The sequence below is a fragment of the Balaenoptera physalus genome, assembly GCF_965194825.1.
Source record: "Balaenoptera physalus genome assembly, chromosome: 18".
NCBI lineage: Eukaryota > Metazoa > Chordata > Mammalia > Artiodactyla > Balaenopteridae > Balaenoptera > Balaenoptera physalus.
In genome coordinates, this window is record NC_138899.1 from 36,771,351 (window position 1) to 36,778,226 (window position 6,876).

At 36.3% G+C, this 6,876-nt stretch overlaps 1 pseudogene across 1 annotated transcript; it reads left to right on the forward strand.

Annotated features, from left to right (window-relative positions):
• Positions 1–1,557: 1,557 nt before the first annotated feature.
• Positions 1,558–5,196, forward strand: LOC309647439 (DNA endonuclease RBBP8 pseudogene; annotated as a pseudogene). Its single transcript has one exon. The product of its transcript is annotated as a DNA endonuclease RBBP8 pseudogene (transcript).
• Positions 5,197–6,876: the final 1,680 nt, after the last annotated feature.

A 6,876-nucleotide genomic window follows, 5' to 3' on the forward strand; every position in this document is an offset into this window, starting at 1 on the left:
TAACTTGTTTGCTTAAAATGCACAGATCATGCATTTTTTTGATAATAAATTTCAATATGCATTAAACTATTGAAAAAATACTATGGTATAATTTATAGGACTTAACTGATTTAATCTTTTGGGAAAAAAATCACAAAAATATTTCTATGTGACACATATTTTGCCTCCACAATCAGCATCTTGAATGTTAAGTCAAGAGATTTTAAACAAAGTTTTAAATATTGCTTATGAACTGCAATGCTTTTTGCCATCAAAAAGAAATACATAGCAAAATTAACTTGAATTGAAAACAAGATAATTGATTTTCTCTAAATGAGTCTGTTTAAAATTTTCAGAGTTAGCTTAGTCCTTGAAGTTACAATGTGGCACATTTGGAGATCAAAATGTTACAGCTGTTTCCTGGATGCCATTTGCAGCAAGCATAAAATGTCACTATATACTAATATGCTTTTTTGAGCTAACAAATAGGAATCAGTTCACTGAAATCGATTTTCATGAATGTTAATACTATTTTTTTGCTTCGATTTTTTAAAACAGTGTGGGCAGCTGATTCTAAATATGATAATTTTGCAATTTATCTAAGAAGGATTTTGGGCAGATACTCCTATGACCAAGCAAAAATTGAAAAATAACCAAAATAACAATTGTTATTTCCACTCGACTACTCCTGCCACCACTACTATTATTAGTAATTACAATGTCAATAACAAACTATACTTATTGAACAGTTTCTATGTGCCAGGAATTGCTCTGTCTCATTCAACCCTCACTGTAAACCTATCAGGTAGCTTGTATTCCTTTTTTATATGATAAAGAAACCTAGTTCAGATGAATGAAGTAAGGAAGTAATGAAGTCAAGGTCATAAATTAAGAAGCTAGAAATCCAGTCCAGGAATTCTGGTATAATAAACTCCTATAAGTCTCTAAAAATACAAAATTTTATTAACATGAATACATTAATATATTTCTCAGAATATGTTTTTTTAAATTATATTTTTGCTTTTATTGTTATATTTTTTGTTTAAAAGTTTTAGGAACTTATAGGTTCCATTTTAGGGAAGAAGCTTTCCAGGATCCCTTTACACCCAAGCATGAAGAGTCTGCAGACTCAGCTGCTCCAGGATTAAGCAAACGTTTGCCTATGTAGACTGCATATCAATTAAAAGGAGACACGCTGCAGTAAGCTACTGTCTCTTATTTTGGGGGGGGATAGGTCTTATATATTTTTGTATATTATATATACTTTTGTATATTTTATATACTTTTGGTATTTATCTGGACATAGGAAGGGATACAAGCTTAAAATTGTAGTAAAATACACCTTTCTGGATTTATGGGTTTTATGGTCATAAATCATCACAGAAAGACACAGAATCTTCATTAAAAATTGGCTGCAAATTTGTACTCACAAGCTTATTTACTCTGCTTTTCCTGATTACGTTTCTTCCACTCTTCCAATCTTACCTGTCATATACTGTAGATGATTCTATTATGCTGAAAGGGAAGGGAAAGTGCAAAGTATTATATGTATATATATATATATAAATATATTATATAATATATTTATATATATATATATTATTTTGGAGGAAAGAGCTTTTCATTAATGATATGTCATTAAAATGAGGAGATAAAACCAAAACCAAAACAGGCTTTAGTATTGCCAATATCCTCTAAGGCATATTTATTGTATGAGAATAAAATCTCAGATTGACTGTGGTGTTCTTTTTAAGTTAATGTTTATAAACAATCAGTTTAGGGCCATCCCCCAGCCCTGAAAACCTCGGGCTGTCCCGAGGGGGAGCCTTGGCCACTGGCAGTTTGGTCGATTAGTGAGGGAACTAGGAGAAAAGCAAATGGCAAACAAGGAGAAAAGCAAACGACCTTCTCTGCTCAGCCCCAGAGTGTGCCTGCTTCCCTGCTGGGGCTTTTAAGAATCTCGAGGCAATCTTGCAAGCTGCATTTAAACTGGCCAAAGACAACTTCAGACCTATATAATATAACAGAAAAGGTCAGAAAACATTAAGCAGTAGAAGTGTGGAGCATATTAAGCAAGATGACTGTCTCTGGAAGCAGTTGTGGAAACCCAGATGTATCTAATGACTAAGAATCTTTGGAGAAAACTAAAGAAGTATCATGATAAAGAAGTACAAGGTTTACAAGTAAAAGTAACCAAACCGAAAAAGGAATGAATTTTAGATGCACAAAGACTAGAAGAATTCTTCACCAAAAATCAACAGCTGAGAGAGCAACAGAAAGTCCTTCATGAAACCATTAAGGTTTTAGAAGATCAATTAAGAGCAGGATTATGTGATTGCTGTGCAGTAACTGAAGAACATAAGCGGAAGAAACAACAAGAGTTTGAAAATATTCGACAGCAGAATCTTAAAGTTATCACAGAGCTTATTAATGAAAAGAATACCTACAGGAAGAAAATAAAATGTTTTCTGAATAGCTGCAGCAGAAAATTGAGAATGATCAACCACATCAAGCAACTGATCTTGAATCTGAGGAAGATATTATTCCAGATTCACCAATAACAACGTTTTCATTTTCTGGTGCTAACCAGCTACAAAGAAAGGAGAACCTCCACATCCAACACGTAGAACAAACACACACTAAACTGGAGCATTCTGCGTGTGCACATGAATTGAAAAAGTACCAAAGTCTTCAACTCCTCCACAACATAAACGTAATGAAAGTGAAATTCTAGTGACCAACACTTGTGATCAGAGTCAAGCTCCAATGGCTAAAACATATGGAAAAAGCAGTTATTCTCCTGATTATTTAGCTACAGTTGTTGCTGAAACACTTGGACTTAGTGTTCAAGATGAATCTGAATCTTGAGGCCCTAGGAACTCTCTTGGTGATGAGCTCTACCACTGCCTGGAATGAGATCACCAAAAAAAAAAAAAAAAAAAGACATTTTGAGGAATCTAGAAGAAATGGTGAAGATAGTTTAACATTTTCAGATTCTAATTCAAAGACTCCTCCTCAAGAAGACTTGACCACTCAGGTATCATCTCCTGTACTTGGAGCTACCTCTAATGTGAAAAGTAGTTTAAGTTTGAATACAAGTTTTTTTCCCTTCTCTTTTAGAGACTGGGGAAAAAAACAAAAACAAAAACAAAACAAAACAAGACAAAAATCTGAAAACAGTGCCTTTCAGCAACACTTTTAATTATAGATTAGAGAAACCTAGATCAAAATCTGAAGATGGTGCTCTTTTCACACATCATAATCTTGGAGCTGAAGTGAACAAGATCACTAACCAGTTGTCTTCTAATAAGCAGATGCTTATAAATAGAAAGACAAGTGAACCCCTAAGTGAACAGGATAGTATTGATCACACTAAAGATACTGTTACTGATAAAGATAAATATGTAGTACCCCTGAAATCATTGGGAGGCAGAACCAAAAGGAAGAAAATTGAGGAAGAAAGTGAAGATGAAATAAGCTGCCCCAAAACCTCCTTTGATAAAGAAAATGCTTTTCCTTTTGCAGTGGATAGTTGTTCTTCCATGAATGGAGACTATGTGATGGATAAACCTCTGGATCTGTCTGATTGATTTTCAGCTATTCAGTGTCAAGAGAAAAGCCAAGGAAGTGAGAACTGTAAACTCAGATTTAAGCAAGTGACTATGAAGTTTTGAAGCCCGTTCCAAGGGGCTCTTCCTCAAGCCATAAGGCCTTGAGTGGGAGCTGTGGGTTAAACCAAAAGAGTCCTGTTTACAGGAGTCTCTTTTCCAGTACTTGAGTAAATCTCCAGATAATAAAACACTGTTACAAATAAAGGAAGAAAATCCTATCTTTAGAATCCCTCTGCATCCACGTGAAAGTTTAGAGACAGAGAATCTTTTTGATGACATAAAGGGTGCTGGTTCTCATGAGCCTATAAAAATAAAAACCAGGTCAATCCGTGGAGCATGTGAATTTGAACCAGTTCTTCTGTTAAATCCATTAACAGAATTGCTAAAATAAAGTCTCCACAAAACAACCAAGATGTATCCTTTGAAAATATCCAGTGGAGTATAGATCCAAGAGCAGACCTTTCTCAGTATAAAATGGATATTACTGTAGTAGATATAAAGTATGGCAGTCAGTCAAGATTAGCAGGAGGAGAGATAGTGGACATGGACTGTACCTTGGTTAGTGAAACTATGCTTTTAAAAATGAAGAAGCAAGAGCAGAAGGGAGAAAAAAGTGCAAATGGGGAAAGAAAAATGTATGATAGCTTGGAAGATATGTTTGATCGGACTACACATGAAAAATATGAATCCTGTTTGGTGGATAGCTTCCCCCAAGTAGCAGATGAAGAGAAGGTGTTGTCAGCTACTACAAAAAAATAAAAAACACTCATAGTGATAAACAAGATAAGGTCAAACAGAAAGCATTTGTGGAGCCATATTTTAAAGATGATGAAAGAGAAACTAGCTTACAAAATTTTCCTCATATTGAGGTGGTTCGGAAAAAAGAAGAGAGAAGAAAATTGCTTGGACACACATGTAAGGAATGTGAAATTTTATTATGCAGATTTTCCAGCAGAAGAAAGAGGAAAGAATTTGGCTTCCTGCTGGACACCAATTTTGTTACATTCCACCCAACACAACAGAGAATTTCTGGGAAGGTGGTTTTCCTTCCGCTCAGACTTGCATGGAAAGAGTTTACATTAAAGAAGATCTTGATTCTTGTCCTCATCCCAAAAGATGGCAGCCTTACAGTGCAATATTTTCTCCCAAAGGCAAAGAGCAGAAGACATAAATGTTGAAGCAAAAAGAGAAAAGAGGACAATTTTCTTTTTAGTTATTTATAGTTAAAGTTGGTATTAAACACTGATTTTTTTGGTTTTCTGTAAACTGATTTACAAATCATTTTTCTACTGAAAATGTTTTTAAATGGTATTTACCCATCACACAGATGACTACTTAAAAATGTGAATAAGTTTATGTTGTATTTTCTTGCTTTTGCACCTTTAAAATAATAAGGTGCTTTCATTTTGCACTCTGAGTTAAGAGTTGTTTATTACTTTATTTGGTAATACCTAATTACCATTTTGAAAATATAAAAAAAAAACAACAATCAATTTAAAGGAAGACAGGATGTCAGCAATATGGCAAAGTGAAGAAAAACCTTTCTCTATCCCCTTCAAACTACAACTAGTAAAATATCCACAACTCAACAAAGGTGTTTCTTCTCAACACATAGAAGAGGCAGAGCTTGGGAAATAGCAGAATTGGTGCCTGCAACCCTGGCCCTCTGACTGTAGTAGCTGAGTCCACAGCTTCAGAGAAGCCAGTAGCAACAGGGAAGGTGGCACACAGGATCCCAGCCTCCTTACAGCAGTAGTGCCCATGGCCAAAGTTAACTGAGTAGCCATGGCAGTGTGGACTGGTACACTGTCTCTCCAGTCACTGTGGTGCCCACAACCCCAGCCCCCATCTTACTCATCTGCAGTGCAGAACCAGCAAACCTTATGATACCAGACAGGATAGAAGCACCTGCGTGACACCAGCTCCCCTCCTACTGTCCCCCTTTCTCCATGGTGGCAGATCCTGTGACTCAGGGGATGTTGGATGCAAGGGAAGAGCCCACCATCCCACTGATGACAGCAACACTGGCAGAAACAAGGCAACAACAACCCTGGAGGCACAAAAAGCTATAAGGAAAGCAGGGATCCCCATCTGTTACAGAGGTGGTGGAGGCTGGAAAGCACCAACTCTCAAATATAACCAGAGGCAGCTCAGGTAAGAGAAAGCAAAAACTTGTGTTTTAGTGCCACCTACCAGAAAACAAGACTCTAACTTCTAACCTGTCATTTAATTTCAAATGCACCAGCAAGGGAATTCATCAGGCACTATGAAGAGCCACAGTAACACTATACCACAGAAAGAAAATGACAATTCTCTAAAAGCCAAACTTAAAGTCATGGAATATTGCAATCTAACTGATAGAGAATTCAAAATAGGTGTTCTGAAGAAACTCAATGAGCTATAAGAAAACTCAGGGGCTTCCCTGGTGGCGCAGTGGTTGAGAATCTGCCTGCTAATGCAGGGGACACGGGTTCGAGCCCTGGTCTGGGAAGATCCCACATGCCAAGGAGCAACTGGGCCCGTGAGCCACAACTACTGAGCCTGCGCATCTGGAGCTTGTGCTCCGCAACAAGAGAGGCCGCGATAGTGAGAGGCCTGCGCACCGCGATGAAGAGTGGCCCCCGCTTGCCGCAACTAGAGAAAGCCCTAGCACAGAAACGAAGACCCAACACAGCCAAAAATAAATAAATAAATAAATAAATAATAAAAATAAAGTAATTCCTTTAAAAAAAAAAAAGAAAACTCAGAAAGTCAGTTTAATGAGATCAGAAATAAAATTAATGAACAGAAGGAATGCTTTACTAAAGATATTGGAACTCTAAAAACGAACCAAAGAGAAATTTTGGAGCTAAAAAACTCAATAAATGAAGTGAAGAATGCATAAGAAAGCATTGGAGATAGGGCAGACCATATGGAAGAGAAAATTAGCAAACTCAAAGATAAAAATCTGGTAATGATACAAATAGAAGATGAAAGGGAAGTAAGATATAAAAAAATAAAGAAATTTTACAAGAGTTATCCAACTCTTTTTGGAAGGGTATGTTAGGGTAATGAGTATCTCAGAAAGAGAAAAGCAGTAAAAGGGTGAGAGAGGTTATCTAAAGAAATAATAGCTGAGAATGTCCCAAACCTGGAGAAGGAACTAGATATACGAGTCCATGAAACTAAAGAACATCTAAATACCTAAATACAAAAAACCTTCTCCAAAACAAATATACATTAAAATTGTCACACGTAAACGACAAAGAAAGAATTTTAAAGGCAGCCAAGGAAAAGAGAATGGTAA